Raw genomic sequence first — 19562 nt, forward strand, 5'->3', positions numbered from 1 at the left:
ATGTTCTAGCATCTTTTGGTGATAGAAAAACAAGTTTTATTGTACAATGGTTCATTTGCATGTGGTATTATAGTGTTTTGGGATAATATATGTTCCACAAAGGTAAAAGTGGACCAAATTGTACTTATTAGAAGTAGGTGCTAAATAAGTATTAAAAACTATAAAGAAATGTGCTAAGTGTGCACCTTTTGTCATATACTTTCCTCGCAACTTAAAGCTCATGTGAGTTTTAGTGAATCGAGTATCATAAAGTAAATAAAATTATCTATATAATACTTGATAAAGAGAATACACATAAAGGATATTGAAGAACTTTGTTTGGAATCATTTGTCTATCTTCTAATCAAGTATAATTTCAACCTTACAACACACAAAAGAAGAGAAATTAACATTCCCCATCAAAATAACGAAATGAGTAAATTAAATATATCCAAAAAATATTTTTATTTTTAGTTTTTAACTTTGTAGGCAATATCTATCATGGAGCTAGAACTAGTGTGGCATCTATAAGATTGAGTGCGATTGACCAAGAGAGTTGTGAGTTGATCATGTTGTAGGGCATAGCCTTGGAGTTATTACTATGTTTTCCTCCATAGAAGATACAATCCATGGTTGGCAAGTAGTGTTGAATCTATGGAGAATCATTTTAACCAAAAGTGGTGTAGGACATATGGTGGAATCACTTTAAACATATTTATGGTGCAGGATACATGGAATCATCACTTTAACCATTAGGATGTGTTGATTTCAATTAACCAAGGTATATGGTATAAGATCCATAAATGAATGCTTTAATCTGTAAATGTATTTGTTGTTAGTAGTATCAAGGGGAATAATGCTAGCTTTAATGGATTAGATGTGACAAAATGAAATTAATTAAAGTAAAAGGAAAGTAGAGAAAGTGGATAAGATGTTTATTTCTACATATTATATGTGTTATAGAGTATTCTATGAAAAATTAAAAATTCTCTAATTTAAAACTTACAAAAGAAAAGTAAAGTAAAAAGAAAGAGAAGATTAAGTGTACAAAGATCACAATATAGATAAATTTAAAAACTACCGAACATATTTTATAATATATTAAATTTCTTATGATAATAAAATTACTTATCTTTTATGAAAAAAAATGTAAATTAATTATTCCAAAAAAATTATATCCTCAAACATTAATTTAATATATATTTGTAAATAATTTTAATTTTTAATAATAATATATTCTTCATAAAATATTAAATTATATTACTTTGAAAAGATAATTGTACTAATCATATATACTAGATGACTTTGTTCTTTGACATGAAATACAACAACATTGGAATTTAGCTACTAAAACAAGCACATAGAAATAATGGTAGGGAAATGAGGGAGCAAAGTAGACAATTGTATGTTTGCCATATTGGGACCCAAAGCTTTATGGCATCCTAAATAAAAGTTCTTTTTTTCTAATTGTGAGACACACTTGGGATATTAATGAAAATTCTAGATTATCTTTTTTAAATTATTCACATTACTTTACATTTATCCAAATATAATTATTATTTCGAAAAGTTGAATAGGCCCACCATAGGAATGCATACAACTATTAAAAGTGGGGAATTATTAATCCAAAAAAGTGGGTGGGGAATCGTAATATTCCTCAAATCAAACATCCACATAATTTTGCATGCTGGAATATTTCATAGCTATATTTTATGATTTATTTTGGAGTTGTGTGAGGAAGTAAATATTATAGTGAAAGTCTCATGATGAAAAGTTCAATGGTATCTTTTTAGAGTATTTTTTTATGAATTTTCTTAGTGTATATATATATATATATATATATATATATATATATATATATATATATATATATATATATATATATATATATATATATCATGAGATAATCTAATGATTCAATTATACTTTGCTTCGATCTTTTTTTTGTCAAGTTTTGAGGTATGGAGGGGGAGAGCTAAGGCGAGAATACTTCGATGGTCAATTGAGTGAGCTCAAATAACCCAACTGCCAAATAAAATCATGTCGTTATTAAATTTATAGAAAAATTGGTATCAATCACAATCATTATAAATAAAAAGTAGAGTTACTTAAAATGTTATGAATTTTAGTGGGTAAAAATAAGATTTGATTTTTTTTTCATTGGTAAATAAAATGTTGTCTAACATATAATAGATACATGCGAGGCATTATATATTGACATGAAGCTATCTATTATATTGTATGCAAGCTATTTGTATGACTTCCTTCATGTAAGGTGTGAGGTCTTAGATTTCTAATTTCAATTGTTGTTGTTGGTCTCGATACATAATGGTCTTCAATGAACTACTTGTTATATAATGTACAATATGAAAATGTCTAGACTACCTAATGTTTGCATATTATTGTGATTTTTTTCAAATAATCATATATATTTTTAAATTGTTTATTATTTCCCTGGAATTGGATTTGTGGATTTATGTTTGTAAGATTAGAGTGTAGAGATTTATTCAATTGAAAAGTACACCAAGTAATTGAGATTATTTTCTAATATTTTCATTATATATTAAAATTTTAATGCCTTTTAATCTATAGTTATGTTTTTGGTTGACCATTTTGATTAGTAAAATCATGAAAGAAAACTCCAATCATAAATCCTGCAATAGCTAAAACAATAAAACCATTGTAATTTTTTATAGGATGGATACTTCTAATTTTTTTAATTCCTTTGTATTGCTAGCTAAAATTCTAGCTATCATGTATTAGACAAGTGTGAGGCTTTAGTTATAGATATGAAACCAACTATTATATTGCATGTGGATTGTTTACATGATTCCCTTACCTAGATAAGGTGTAACATTTGAGATCTCTAATTACAATTGTTGTTCTTGTCTTGAATAGTCCTCGAATTTAGATTCAATCCCTTAAAAATTATAATTTTTAGAATTTACATCTTCGATGTTGGTATATTCTCTCACGCATCTTTACATTAGCATGGCTATGTGTAATGTCCCCTTCCTAAGGCAAGTGACTTCTAGCAAGGTTAGCCTATTGACAAGGGGTTCTTATAGGCTAATGCAATGGATAAGGGACCCATTCAGAGGGGGCAAGTGACTTTGGAGAGGTCTATGAGGCATTTCCAGAGCTCAAAGCTAGTTTCCTATTAGGAAGGGCTCCTATTTTGGGGGGAGGGATTGACAGTTCACCTGGAGATCACCCTGACCCTATAGAGCATAGCAAGAGACCCTATGAGCATTTTTAGTTGTTTGCGGACTATCCCCTATTTTTTAGGGAGGTTCCTATTTTTTAGGAGTAGACTGGTAGTTTGCCTATTGACCTTCCGAAGGTTGGGGAGATTGGCAAGGAGCTAGAGGAGCAATTTCAGGTGATTAGAGACATCTCCCTATTTTTTGGGAGAATCCCTATTTTTGGGGAGGATCTCTATTTTTGGGGGAACCTGGCAGTTGTCGTGCTATGTCCTCACATCACCCCAAGTACCAGTGGCTTCATTAGATTTCTATTTGAGGTGATCAGGTCTTAGTTCCAGAATAAATTTGGATATTAAAATGATAACTTTAATATTTAATTTAATTAAATAGTTGCCTTTTAATAAATTCATTATATTATTATAATAATAAAGGGGTAAATGGAGGGGACCACCTTGTGGGATGTGCTTCCTAGTAGGCACAAGTTGTTTTTAGAAGAAAAGAAAACATATTTTAATAAATTAAAAGGCAAGCTTCATGCAGGGGTTTGAATTCTTTAGAGGGGGCATCTAATAAAGCACATGGAATAGAATCTTTCAAAGATGCTTTTTGAATCCTAGAAAGGGTATGACCAAGGGAAGAATAGAATAAAGCAACATTTGGTGATAAATTTTGGCACTTTCAATCATTTTTTAACTTTGGCATTATTGATTTTGGAGCTATGAGCTAGGGTTTCAGATATTGGATTGTGGAGATGGAATCCTTCACAATTTCAAGGTACCTACAGGTGTGAGAGACCGCCAAAGGGCCTTCACCTAGCTTGTACGTGAGAGTCTTGTTGGCATATCTGGAGGTATTGAGACTCCATTTGCAGGTTGTACCACCTCTTGCTAGGCCATATCCCAGTTGGAGCCTATGTGGGAAGATATTGTCATTTGGGATAATACAACATGTGTTGTTTCAGACTATTTATTCTAGATCAGATATATTCGTGCCACCCTTAGTCATCATTCAACCAATTTGGTTCCCAAAAAGCATCACCTTCAGAGAGTGTAGGGTTTGAAGAGTTCAGAAAAGCATATCAAAATTTGTAGCAAGCTTGTAGCTATCATTTGGGGCATGTAATTGACCCCTAATTACCAATTAATGTCAATTAAATTATCCTTTATAGTCTTATATTTAGTTCCTTGAATTTATTTCATCATTCTTTCATTATTTCAATTAATTCTTTGTCAAATTCAAGCAAAAAAAAATAAAAATCTGAAAACCTCCTAAAACACAAAAAATAAAAAAATTTGTAACAAAAAATCAGACCTTAAATCAGATTTGCTTCCATGATCTGGGGTGGGTCACCACACTAAAAAACTCATTGTATGGCTCTCCCATACATCCTACATAGCATTTAAAGAGTAATGCTTATACATATATGATCTTCCTATGCACTTGGTTGTAATTGAGTATGGGATCTATGCCTTGAATATCTCAAGATTTCAAGTCATACTTTCTCATTGGAAAAAAAAAGGACAAACTTAAATTAATATCCAAATAATCTTTATGATATATCTTTGTAATTTCATGTGTTAAATATTCTATTAATATCAAGCTACACTATATGATATGTATCTTTCATAAATTATGGTAGTTTACAAGAACCAATCTCTAGTAACTTTAAATGGTCTATTCTAAGAACCAAGATTTGGGAGTGGATAATCTTGTCATAACAGAAGGAAATCCCATGAGTTGAATTCTCCATAATAGATTGCTATACTTGAATATATGAATCATTTGGGGGTTACTGGTCAAATATTTCTTGACGGTTATGTTTTCTATTTGGGTAACTCACTACTTGGGTCTATGAAGTCCATGTGAGGTCATTGATTGAATTCACTATTTTGAAAAGATGTTCTCCAAGGTAGGAGGGGTTTTTTGTATAATACCATAGTTTTGGTAAAACCATTTATGATTTTAGCCTCTCTATTTGCCTATATATTAGAGGTATGAGATGACAATCTGATATCATTTTTTAAAGTACAAAAGTGTTACCAAATTTTGTTTAGAGTGTAGGGTGTAGTGTGTTGATATTATATCATATATAATAAGAATTGACACACATTTGGTTTGATTACCTTGTTATTAGTTTTTATTTGTGCATCTTCACATAATATTTTACAATAATCTTATATTTAAAAAATAATTTAAAATTTGTATATACTTTTAAGAATATTTTTTATTATTTTTTATTAGGATAAACAGGTTTTGAGGGGACCTGAAACCCCCTACAACAGGTTTTGAAGGGACCCAAAATCCTCAAATTTACCAAGACCCGAAACCAAAATAGACAGCTGCAAAAGATACATCAAAGATAATCAGCAGCCTAAAACCATCCAAGCAGCAAAGTGAAATCAATGAAACCTAGCTAGAAAGGAAGAAGGCCAAAGCCTTTCACTAGTACAAGGGTTTTGTCAAGGCTCCCTTAACCTTCAACAGATGCCAAGGGTTTTTCCAGGCACCCATAACCTAATTAATGGGTTTTATAAGGCTCCCACAACCTGATAATAGAAGCTCCTAGCCACAAAAGACCATAGAGCCAATACCTAACCAAAAACAAACAATGCCCAGACTAGGCCCTTGAAAACTGTTAGCAACCAGTCACTCCCATAAAAAAACCAAAAACATAGGGTTTTTCCAGGCTCCCTCAACCTTGAAAGTGGGTTTTACAAGGCTCCCACAACCTTCTAAGGCTCAGAAAACAATGACACTACTTGTATGCACAATCTGGCCAAGAGGGTTTTTACAGGCTCCCACAACCAACAAACCATTTTGGATCACAATGATAAAACTGTGAACCCAACACCATCTATAAAGATCACCATGAGGGTTGAGACCAGCTCCCTCAAATAGCAGCACAAACTACAATAGCCAACATGCTCCTCCACACCTACTCTCCACCTCAATATGAGAGAGGGCCACCTCAATAGGACAAGAAAGTGGGTTTTAAAAGGCTCCCACAACCTGCTGAGGCCTAGAAAATAACATTTTGTCCTGAAGGTGCAATTTGGCTGAGAGGGTTTTTACAAGCTCCCATAACCAACAAACCATTATGGGAAATAGGGGAAAAACCGTAAACCCAACATCGTCTACGAAGAAAACCATGAGGGTTTTGACTAGCTCCCTCAACCAACAACACGAACAACAACCAAGAAACTCTCCCACACCTACTCTACACCTCGATAAGAGAAAGGGCCACCTCAATGGGACAAGAAAGAGAGCAGCTCAATTGCCCAGACAACTCAAACACAGCCCGGAACCCATGCCACCACTCCACCTCCATAGGAGAGCAAAACACCTTATAGAGAGATCCATGAGAACTAACAGGAAGAGCATAAAAAGCCCTCACCAAGGAATAAATCCGGAGAGAACAAAGGGTCCATACAAAAAACCAACGAACAGAAGTTACAGGCCATCCAAAATAGTCAAACCACCCACAAGAGTGGAAGCCCCACAAAACCTGAGCAGAGCGAAACCCTTAGCAGACCAACCATAGAAAAAAAAATCCCCGACCTTTAAAGATTGGGGGTTCCATCTCCAAAGCTGCAAAGCATTTAGCTCACACCCAAATCAAAGAGCACCCACCAACACAACCACACCTTTATGTAACCAGACGTAGCCCTGCCTCCAACACCCAAAAAAATCTTGCAGTCCCCAACCCTTACCCAAGAGATCAAGGGAAAACAAGGGGAAAAGAACACCTCCTTCCCCACCGTAGATATCCCAGATCTTTACAAAACTACAACCAAATGCAAAACCGGCATGCAGGGCTAAACAACAAGCACCAGATGAAAGGAAAAGACCTTCTCCCAGCCCATTTGCATCATCGTCCTCATCCTCTTCACCTAAGTCTTCACCCACAGAAACCATATCTCGTTCGTTCCTAGCATTTCGCCTGTCCCCGCCCATCTTTCCCAACTGATTGATTCACAATGGTTGACTAATGATAAGAATATTTTATCTTGTTATAGTTTCACCTTGATCTCAATATTTCATATCAAAGAAAATGGTTATGGATAAAGTGAGACACCCTTTTGTTAAGTATTAAAGATTTTTTTCTTGTAGTGGGATATTTTTACTTTTTGTGCTTTTGTACATTTGTGAATGATTGGAAACTAAGGCCCCAACCTCTTGTTTGGATATTGATAGTTTCAATGGCACCATGTACAAGATGTGGAACTACTAAATATGGAAGAACTTCTTAAAAAAAGAGATCAATGCAGACTTGTTGAAAAGATACAAAGTCATCTAGAATATGTAATGAAGATTGGTCAAAGTTAAATAAGAAGATGCAAGGAACCATTTAATTGTGCCTTGTAAATTATATCCTCTTAAATGTCTCGAATTAAACCAATGCATACAAGATATGGAAGAGGATACATGACATTTTTACAATAAAAGTCTAAAAGATAAATTGTATCTTGAGAAAAAGATAGCAATAGTACCTACATGATAGGTCCACAAGCCTGCTGCGTAGGTACTATGGGCCGCAAGGTTCTCCTATGGTACATGTAGGCACACCTATGAGTCACAAGAGGTCTATAGGGCCCGCCCCCCACAAAAATTTTAAAATAAAAAAAATGCCCAAAAAAATGGTTGTGATAAAACTTTTATTAAACGATTTCAAATAAATAATTCTGAAAAATGAAAATTTAATTTTTTTCAGAAAATATTAAAATTGTAATTGGTTGTCAACTTGTACCATTCTGATGTAGCGTCCATATGGAGGGGGGGGTGGATTTTTTCTCAGCTTGGAGAGCCCAACTCTTATTTGAATGAATGAACAGACAATATTGGCATTTTTGGGCCTTCTGAACACAATGGTGATGTCGGATTTCGCCCAAAGTGCTCCAAAATTGCAGATCACTCCTGGGCTAAGTAACCACCCTCCACCTTCAAATGGCTCTAGATTTGACCTTCAATGTTGGATTTGGATGAAAAAAAATGTGATTTTGACTTTATCGAACCTCCTCAATCCAATGGTAACCTCATATTTGACCCAACAAGCTCCAATATTAACCTGCAATAGAAAGGTACAAAATACAAAACCCCAAATTACATCAAAATTCTCTCAAATGGAAAACCAATGGCACTTTAATGGCTCTTATACCATGTAAGAATTTTCTTATAGCAACCCAAGATCTAGAGGCCAATGAATAGCATAAAATAAATCGATAACAAAATATATAAGAACAAACTGTATTCTCCTCAAGATGCAAAATGCCCAACTGGATTACATACAATGTAAATGAGCCTACTAATAAAGGCAAGATCATAGGGAAATGAGAGCACACAATCATGGCATGTGACTCAATAAGATGCAAGGTAGGTAGGAGAAACAATAGATAATTATACTAGAGGTGGAATTTCTCCTAAAACTATATCCCTAGATATGTAATTCCCTATGTGTCTCATATGCAAACTACTATGAAATGCATTATCCCAAGTAAACTTAAGTAAAGTGTAATTACATGAGACATAAATTACACCAATGCCATCAAACACTTTGTCCATTCACAACTTAGCATCATTCCATATATCTCAAGGATATCCACTTCATGAAAATCAATGTATTCTTGTATTCTCAAGTCTGCCACAAGATGAATGTGAATATTCTTTAGGACCCTAATAAATGTCACCTTTGATTTATGAAATTTAATGACCACTCAATTAGCCAAATGTGGATTTAATCTGAGCTTCTAACAAATCAAATATGGCATCACATTATATGAAGCTCTTGAATATGTGCATCATTTTCCCAAAGACTGATAGACTTAATAGGAATGAGGGCATATTTGACTTATCCATGAAGATCGTCAACATTACCTTAGTCATATTGATGTTCAAAGTTTTCCCACATTATGCGGAAGCCACTACATTACCTTTGGGGTGTTCCAAGGACCTGATTAAGGCTTCCCTTTATGTAGCGCAACTCTATAGCATATCATACATATAAATATTAGCCTGTCTTTTTTAGTTTTTTAACCACACTATACTTTTTGTGTAATGTAACGTGTTAAAATAGCTGGCGTGAAAACTTGGATGAAAATTTTTCCAGTAGGTCTCTTTGGAAATGTGGGATAGTTACTGGCATGTGGATTTGGTGGCATTTTGAAAGTTGGAGTGAAAGATTGGATTGAAGAATTTCCAATAGGTCCCTTTGGTAGTGTAGGATTACTAATAGCATATGGATTTGACGGTGTTGGATTAGATGCTAATAGGATTCCATATGTCAATAGCTCTCTTTTTCTTCTTAGGTTGTAGTTGTTTCTATTGGAGTTTTGAAAATCATGCACCTTTGCATAATCCGATTCATTATCCCTCTGGAAGGGAAATACAAACTCTTCATCTTTGGCCCTGTGACTTGGACTAGTTTCACCCATGAATAGGTAGGAATCCAATATCATTGCATTCATATGTTCTAAGGAATAAGTTAGGTTGTATTTAATTATTCTGAAAGACTTTTTTATTTCCATGCAATTGACTTCTAAGTAATCAAATATTTTATGCAGCAATCAACCACTCATTGCATAAAAAAGTCACACATCTTATGTTGGCAATTGACACTCATCCGGTAACTTCTGGTAGTTGCTTATTGGTCTAGGGTTGTCAGTGATGGAAAATCTTCTTGTTGATTCGATCCAACGATCATGAGTCATGCTATCTAGAAGTAGGAGTTAACCGGTAAAACAAGGCTATCTCAGTGATGGTTTGGTTTGGAAAGATTTTCGATGATTACGGTGATTTTGGTGGTTGGTCCCATGTTTTTGGTGAATAGGAAGATCCTTAGGAAGCGTGTGATTATAATAATTTGGTCTGGTGCTATGTTTTGATTGAGATTGAAGCTGACATGTGACTACACGTTACACTTCTTGAAGCCGACTTGAAGGAGATTATTTTTATATTAAGACAGGATATATAAGATTAATTTGGCAATTGGTTTCAGTGTAATACAATTGTGGTGATCCATTTCTGGTGTGATTGAGCGTAGTTTCCCGTGCACATTTGGTTTTTAGCAAAATATGGTAGCTGACTGAGACATAAATAGAGTATTTCCAGAGCGAGGACAGTTAGAGAGCTAGTGCTTAACCGGAACTCACTCTTGCATTATCAGATGTTATCTCAGAGTTCATTTTACTATATTTCTCATTGTAATCAAATTGTAAGTTAGTGAGACTTCCTTGAAGGTTGTTGCCTTCCGTGTCATTGTAATTGAGTAGTGAGCTCTAGGCAGTAAGCCTAAATGCAAGTGCATTCCCATCTATGTAATATTTATGTACTCCTGGACATAGTAAATGAATATTGTGGGTTCCAGCCCCACTGTGGTTTTTCCCTTTCCGGGTTTCAATGTAAAAATTCTGGTGTTGTGGATTTGTAGTTTATTTGTTGCTTGTTTATGTTTTTTTTCTGTTATGCATCGATAATGGGTGGATTAAGAATAAGTTTATGAATTTGATTTCTGGCAGATCATTGATTCACCCCTGCCTCTTAGTGATTTATGATTCTAACAATTGGTATCAGAGCCTAGTTCCTCTGAGGAATCTTAACTTCTTGAGGAACATCCAGGAGATTGATTCAATGGATTCTGAATTTCAGAGACAACTCAATGTGGCACTTTAGGATCTTGATGCAACTAGAAATGAGATCTATACCCTGAAAAAGAACCTGAATGCTGCTAATGAATTCATTAGTGAGCTAAAGGATCAAGCAAGTGTCTGTAGAGAGAAGAGGAAGGAATTGATGGACAAGTTAAAGGAGAAAGAAGATCAAATCATGGAATATCAGGACAAAACTGGTGAAGTTAACAAGCTTGAGAGAGTAAATGTTGCTTTGAAGAATGAGATGCAATCCATTGTGATGAGGCTAACTAAGGAGATTGAGGATTGGAAGAAGAATGAAGAAAATATAGCACAATCATTGAAGGAAAGAGTTGATGAATGCTTTAGGCTTACCTATGAGAATGATCAGTTGAAGCTTGAGTTGACACAATCAAGGAATAATGGTCAAGAGCTTGAAAGACAGATTGCTACCTTCAGGGATGAACTTGCTACTACCAATGAATACAAAGACAAATTCAAAGCTAGCTCGACAAGGCTTGATGAGATGCTAGGAAGGTAGGGGCATGGAAAGGATATGCGAGGCCTAGGATTTGAGAAAGGTGAATCCTCTAGATCTGGACAAGGCAATGCAAAACCTGATCAGAAGAAGAGCAAGAATCCTTCGATAAGACAACCTAATGCTCATAAATTTAATGGTAGATGTTTTACTTGCAATAAGTTTGGTCATATGGCGAGTCAATGCAGAAGTAGGATGAATAATGGGATGATGAACAATAACAATATGATGAACAATATGAATAATATTCCTACCTTACCGGTCAGTGTTTCATATGCAATAACTTTGGACACAAGTCAAATATGTGTAGAGCAGTAATGAATAACTTTCAGAACAAAAGATGTTATACTTGTGGAATGTTTGGACATATCTCTAATTAGTGCATGACAAGAGAAAATTAGATGAACTTCATACCTATGCAAAATAATGTTGTTTGCAGAGCATGCAACAAAACCGGTCACATTGCAAAGTACTGCAAAAGAAAAAACAATATTTTGATAGACAATAATAAATCAAATGAAAAGGGAAAGACAAAGGTAGCTGAGATTAGAGATCAACATAAGAAGTCATGGGTAAAGAAGGATGAATCTAAGGCAGCTAATGCATCTGTACCTGAATCTAGTCCAGGACATTCATCTGGTAACTAGAGTGCTTGGCCTTAGGGGGAGGCAAACTCATGCAAATCTTGCAGTTCCCCTTGATGAGATCTTTAGTCGATGGATTATAGATGGTAGGAATTGAATTTCAGTTGATATTCGAGATTCAGATGGCTGATTTTGGCATCCGATAGTTGCGAAGGACATCTGGTTGGATATCTGAGGTGCATTTATTTCAAAGTGAAATTAGGGTTTATAAAGTTAAATGGGCAAATACGAGAGTTATTATTCACTTTGCAAATAGTGTTTTCATGTTGCAGAACAAGGCGATCAAGGCGTGCAGGCAATCAAAGAGCTAAAAGCAATCCAACAAGTGATCTAGGGCATTCGACAATCAGTTGAGGTATTTTTTGAAAAGCATTTTTGAGTTTGGTTTTTTGAAAAAATTTAAATGGCATCCTCGTGTTCCATTTCTACTCCACTAGTTGTTGGGGTCATTGATAGACCCTATCCTATGTTCAAGAAGCACCCTTACAAATCCATGGAGGTTGACCCGTTCGGAGCATTCTCTTCCATTCCGCATGGAGTTTTGAATATAGATGATGTACATGCCTATATTCACTGTGAGATCGAGGAAACCGACAATGAAGACATCTTGGACCTATATACTGACAGCATCATGGATGAAATTGGCAACCCCAAGCCGAAATTTTTGTAGTTGCAGAGAAAGGGTTTCACTCAGTTTGTGAAATTTTTGTCGTTCGATGAAAATGAATGGGTGAGGTATGTATTGAGCAGAATTCATGCAGAATTTATATGGCTAGACCAGCCTTATAAAATCACTTTAGAAGCAATTAGGGTGGTAACTTGTTTGAATCAAACTCGTGACAAGTCAGGGCTACGCAAAGTCACAAACACTACCATCAACAAGTTAACTAGTGCAGAGTTTGATGGACATTCAATGAAGATCAACACAATCAAGGAAGATGATGTTAAGTTTGTTGTGATGGTAATTGGTTACAAGGTATATCAATCTAATCGACTGAATTATGTATCTGACACTGCCATCCATGCAGCCTACTAGATGGTTAAGGAAGATGCTCATTATGATCTATGTAGTGTTCTATTGGAAGAATTGAAGATAAATGAAAAGAAAATTAAGCAAGATAAAAAGCATGTTTTCAAATTTGGTTCCTTGGTTATCTATCTAGCACTTTACTTCATGAATCAGATCCCCAGAACCGGTAGAGTGCAGTGGACTTTTGATAGACCGATGGCCCAATAGATAAAGCAGGGTCTTGAAAGACTTGGAAATAGAGACAATTAAAATGTTGCATTGTGGGCATTCTTCAATACCTTTCAGGACAAGATGAAACAGAGAGTTAGAATCCCCAAGGAAATTGTGAAGAAATATGAGGGGACAATCTGTTTTATGGTAAATAAAGATGAATGTCTCATGGAAGCGGTTCAACCCGGGATGGTGTGGATAATGCCTATGGGATATAAGGTTGATGCAGGGACTTTGGATGCTTATGCACAACACCTTCTTAATGCTCTAGTGGATACTAAATATGAAAGGTTTAGAACTTGCAAGGAAAAATCAATGGAGTTGCACACCAAGTTCACCAAACTGGCTAGGAAAAGAAAAGTTGCTAAGATAGTAGAGGAAATCCTTGTTGAGGAAGGTCACTCTCGATAAAAAGTTAGAGCTGCAAGAGCTACAAGGGATGTAGTTGAAAAAGAGAAGAAACAAAATATTACACCTACTCCGGTCAAAGTGAAGGTGACAGGGTCACCTCCTGCTCCAGTGAAGACACCTCCTGCTGAATCAAAACCCTCTGGCTCATCTGCAAAGGGGAAAGGTGTTCTGAGGAAGAAGTAGAAACCCCAAAGGGAGTATGTGGTAGTTTCTCTGGTGGCATCTGAAACGGAGTCAAATGCAGACATTCCAAAGGTGCCAAATAAAGGAGTGTTTGCTAGGGTTATCCAGAAACCCCAATCCAGTGCTGAGAAGAAAGAGCAAAAGGAGAAGAAAGCAAGGTCTAATCCTGTATTGGCGAGAAATACTAAGCGAGGAAAGAAGATAAAATATGTCTTGGATGAGGCAATTGAATCTGGTAAGATGAAGACCACCCAAATAGAGTATCATATTATTCCTCCTTTGTCTACTCAAGAATTAATAGATGAAATTATCAAAGATGGAAATTTGAAGAACATCTCTGTATATTATGTAAATATGGATGATAAGGATAAGAGGTAGATTGAAGAAGCTATGGTTTTGTATATGGATGTATTTAATAAAGCATTGATTGAATTAGAAAAATATCTTCCAAAATATTTGTACAGTTTAATTGATGCTAGGAGAAAATCTGCTAATCAAATGGATAGAGAAATAAAGGAGAGTGAACTGGTCAATCAGTGCACTAGTATCACTATTGAAGAAATTAATAGATTAATTTTGTTATCAAACAAAAAGAAATTCAGGAGCAAGCACAAAGTCAAAATATTGATGGTTGGAAGAGTTGAAGAAATAAGGAGAGAAACTAGTGCAATCTCGAAGAAGTTTCTCACTGAGAACTGACTAGTAGAAAGTGTTTCACAAGATGAAGTCATTTAGTTAGAGAATCCTCTGGTAAATGATGTAAATAAGGAGGAGGACACTCGAGATGTTGTAGAGCAACAAATTTTGGATTTTGTAGAGGTTGATCCTATTAAGGAGAATGACAAATTGGCTGAGGTAGAGGATGGTGCACCAAGTGGTGACACCGGTGCACAGGAGGCACCCAAAGAAGACAAAACTGGATAGGTTGAGGTTGAGAAAAAGGAGGAAGAGAATCAGGAGGAACCTAATAAAGGGAAGGGAAAGGTAAAGAAAACTCTGATCCTTTTGGAAATTGACACATCAAAAATTCAAAGCCAGGGAGGCTTTCCATAGTTTAATATAAGTTTTGACAAACCTTTCAATCAGATGTCTCCAGCAGAAAGGATGATTATTGTTGCTTCTCTTCAAGAACAAGCTAGTCAGGAGTTAGCACAATTTGAATCTAAAGAGAAGAGACTAATTGAGAAAACGGTTTTAGTTTTGGAACAAGTGGTACCAGAACTACAACTTGATGTTAATGCCAGTTCATCTGGTAAGCTTCAGAACTTGATAGATCATATATCCACTCAATTTGATTCTTTGACCAAGGCATCTGCTATGCAGGCTATGGAAAAATTTAAAGATGTCAGAGTTTAAACATTTTTGCAAATGATCAGCAATGATAAGGCCCAACTTGAAAAAAAATTAAAACTAATTGACGAGGCCTTAGCGGAAGGTGGTAAAATTTATGTCTTATCTAATTTTGACAAATTTTACTACTGACATAGACAAGCAAATATTTATTTGCAGAGGTTAGTTAGCTCAAATTTCTCAGGCTTATGATCCTACGGCTAACTTAACCGACAATATTGAAGGCCAAATTTTGACTATTATGGAGCAGATTAAGAATTTTGAGAAGAAGAAGGAGAGAATGGTTAGGCAGTCAGGTGAACTCTGAAACCTAATTGGTCCCTAGTTAGACACCTTAGTGTACCATAAGATGGACTATATTCAAAATATGTCTAAGGAAACTCCAACTGAGATTGCAGCTATAGATTTTCATGCTTATGTTTTGAATGGTTTTGTTTCAATTTTGGAGATGTTACGGGTAGGATGGAACACCTATCTTGGGTTCCTTAAGATGGCATATGCAGATGTCCTTAAGCATGTATAGGTTTGATTATCTAGTGTGTGTGTATATGTACAAAATATTTTGTTGCACACCCTATCTTTGGCATTGTTGTCAAAGGGGGATAAATGAGGTGAAAAATGTGCAGGCTGATTGTGTATGGAGTGTACAGTTTGGTGATGCAGTTTTTTGGATTGTTGATCTAAGGGGGAGCCTTAGAATTATTTATTCTTGATCTAGTGTACAGGTTTCAACACTTAGTAATTTTTCACAGGTCTTGCCATCAATGCCAAAGGGGGAGATTGTTGGGAATTGACACTCATCCGGTGACTTCCAGTAGTTGCTTATTGGTCTAGGGTTGTCATTGATGGAAACTCTTCTTGGTGATTCGATCCAGCGATCATGATTCATCCTATCCAAAAGTAGGATTTAACCAGTAAAACAGGGCTATCTCGGTGATGGTTTGGTCAGGAAATATTTTCGATGATTGCTGTGATTTTGGTGGTTGATCCCATGTTTTTGGTGAATGGGAAGATCCTTAGGAAGCATGTGATTATAATATTTTGGTCTGGTGCTATATTTTGTTCGAGATTGAAGCTGACATGTGACTACATGTTACACTTCTTGAAGCTGACTTGAAGGAGATTATTTTTATGTTAAGACCGGATATATAAGATTGATTTGGTAATTTGTTTTTGGTGTAATGCAATTGTGGTGATCTATTTTGGTGTGATTGAGCACATTCTCACGTGCGCATTTGGTTTCTAGATAATTTGGTAGCTAACTGAGATAGAAATAGAGTATTTCTAGAGTGAGGACAGTCAGAGATCTAGTACTTAACCATAACTCATTCTTGCAATATCAGATGCTATCTCATAGTTCATTTTACTATATTTTTTCATTGTAATCAAATTGTAAGTCAGTGAGACTTCCCTGAAGGTTGTTTCCTTCTGAGTCATTGTAATTGAGTAGTGAGCTCTAGGTAGTGAGTGTGAATGCAAGTGCATTCCCATCTATGTAATATTTATGTACTCCTGGCCATAGTATATGAATATTATGGGTTCCAGCCTCACCGTGGTTTTTCCCTTTTCAAGTTTCTACGTAAAAATTAAGGTGTTGTCGATCGGTGGTTTATTTGTTACTTGTTTATGTTCTTTTATGTTATGCATTGGTAACCGGTGGATAAAAAATAAGTTTATGGATTTGATTTTTGGCAGATCACTGATTCACCCCCCCACCCCCCCTCTCAGTGATCTCTGATTCTAACATATTAACAATTTAATATTGAAGATGAATGCTTCCATTGTTTGGCCTAGTACTCCACTATCTATTTGGCCTCTATTGTCTAAAATTTCTACTACTAAAGTGTTGACTATTCTAGCTATATCCTTAAAAATTATAGTTCGCATTAGGTTCAGGAGTGTAGATACTTTGTTCTTGATTTAAATGGGGGTTCAGCCCCAATTTGGTCATATCACTTGTGACTTGAGAAAGATTTTTCTTGACCACTTCCAATTTGGAGGCTGATTGCAATCCTTTCTCTTTATCATGATTGACTTATTGTTCAAGAATGCAGCTTTAGGGGGTTCATGTCCTATATACGTGATCATAGGTGGAGGTTTTTGATTGAGCAATTAGCTTTGGGTTTAATAAAGGTGTATGGTTTGACATGGCATTATTGATTGTCAAGATTTGATTGCTCATCTTAGGGACACCAAAAGAAGGTATAGCCCCTAAATTACCTCCACCTTGGGGATCCATTTGTTGGGCCATGATTGTAGCTTGGCTATACAAATTTTGCAAAGTATTAATTTCAACTTCAAGCAATCTCTTGAGAAAGAGAGAAGTAAGCGGATCCAAAGCTCTAAAATATACTTGGATCATTGTTGCTTGAGATATATTGTATGTTGTAACTAATTGTCAGTATAGTCAATGGAATCAATGGTTAAATATCATCACTAGTTTATTTGATTCATTCTTTTTCATGACGAACCAATGGTATAGAATAGTCAGATCATCATAAATCTTAAAGTAACCAAATAATTTATTTTTCAAGTCTAGCCAATTGGTAATCAAACTACGCAAAAAATTGAGGTACCATTTGTAAGAGAATTATCCTAAAGAATGAGGGAATAATTTGCAAACTACATCTTGTTGCATGACCTCCTTATAGTTTCAAATCTCTTTAAGTATTTTGATGTGTTCCTCGACAATCTAAGATTCTCCATATATAAACTTGGGACTAAAAATTTCAAGGTTTCTCAGTAATTCATGTAGTGGTTGTCCCAAGTTGAGTGGTGAACACTCATCATTCATGAATAAATCCATAATTTGGGTGATTGGTTGAGCAACATTAAATGTAGCTTGGGCTACATGTACAAGAATGATTGAGCTTTGATTATCATCTTGGAACATGGGTTTGGACGAAGCCTCACTCTTGGGTTTTCCTTTGTCAGCCCTTAGTTTACAATATTGGGAAAGCTCTAAGAACTCTCCTTTCTCGGGATTGGATTGAAGGACCCTCCTGTATCTCTCAAGTGAGAAAGATGTTATATTTTTCAACTTAATAGTGTTTATTTTTCCCTCCTTCTAGCACCAATTCTATTGACTACAATGTTAGAATAGACAATGGTAGGGGAATTGAAGATGAATCTTCTCTCTTGAAAAGTGAAAGCTCACTCCAAGGTTACATGAATCCAAATCTTAGCCATGTGAAATAAGTCAATTGGAAAAATGTGATTATTTTACAAGGGGCATTTGTTGGTATCTCTTAATGTTTAGTTATATCTGGAATCTCAATTTCAAATATTTCTCTCTAACAAACAATTATATTTTTTGGCATTTTCAATAAAATATCTACAGATCCAAATATGAAAGAAAAAATATTCTATTATAATAGCCTATTTTAACATTGATCATGAAATAAATAGAAAAAGAGAAGAGTGTTATGAGAAGTAAAATAAAATAAATTTCTTCAAACTACTCGAACAATGATAATTTGCACATTTATTTTCTACTTTAGATGATTAGGTTGAATCAAATAAACCACATATGCATAAATCAAAAACTCACAACTCAAACATACATAATGTAGTCACCTTGAAGAAGAAATTTACTAACTAATTTTTAGAATTCATCAAATCACAAGGTCATTCCCATGTGCATGTGAGACTAAGTCTTGTTCAAGAACTTTGAAATGGCATCCAACCAAGTTATCAATTTGAGCAGGATAAATACAGAATCATCAATACCACACTCAAAATTTGTTTGGAGAACCAAAAATACAAACAACAAAATGTTCACCAGAGGATTTCACACTAAAATTGAAATACATATTGACTATAATATTTTCATATAAGTTTTCCAACCCTTAACAAAGCAAAAACAAAGAGTTAATATATCTTTTACAATCTAAATATGTCAACCTGTGGTGAGGGTTTATTGACACAATTATTGGAAATTGACTAACTTAACAAGAAATGTAACTGGAAGGAACTACACTACATTTGTTTCTAAAATGAAACTAAATCAAGTTGCACCACATGCAAGAGATTTAATGAAATTTTCTTACACACAAAAAACAAAACATTAGCCTTTTCTTGTGGCTAGCATTGGATTTCATAGAGTGGTTGTCCTTGCATGACTCCTAGAAGAAGGAAAATGTGGCATGTTTTGGCTCTAATTTTATGCCAAAAAGTGATGTTGAGTGTTACATGGTGTAGGGACGTCTAGAGACACAAAATTGATGTGGATGACCTCTCTATTAGCATTAAACTACCACTCCCTTTTTCATCTAAGTGAGTAGAAGCTAAGTGCATTGTGAACACTTGCACTTCTCCAAAATGTTTAAATCAATCTTCAAAACATTGTTGAATACTATAAAACAAAAGGAAATCAACAATCACAAATGT

This window comes from Cryptomeria japonica, chromosome 8 (genome assembly GCF_030272615.1).
Source record: "Cryptomeria japonica chromosome 8, Sugi_1.0, whole genome shotgun sequence".
NCBI lineage: Eukaryota > Viridiplantae > Streptophyta > Pinopsida > Cupressales > Cupressaceae > Cryptomeria > Cryptomeria japonica.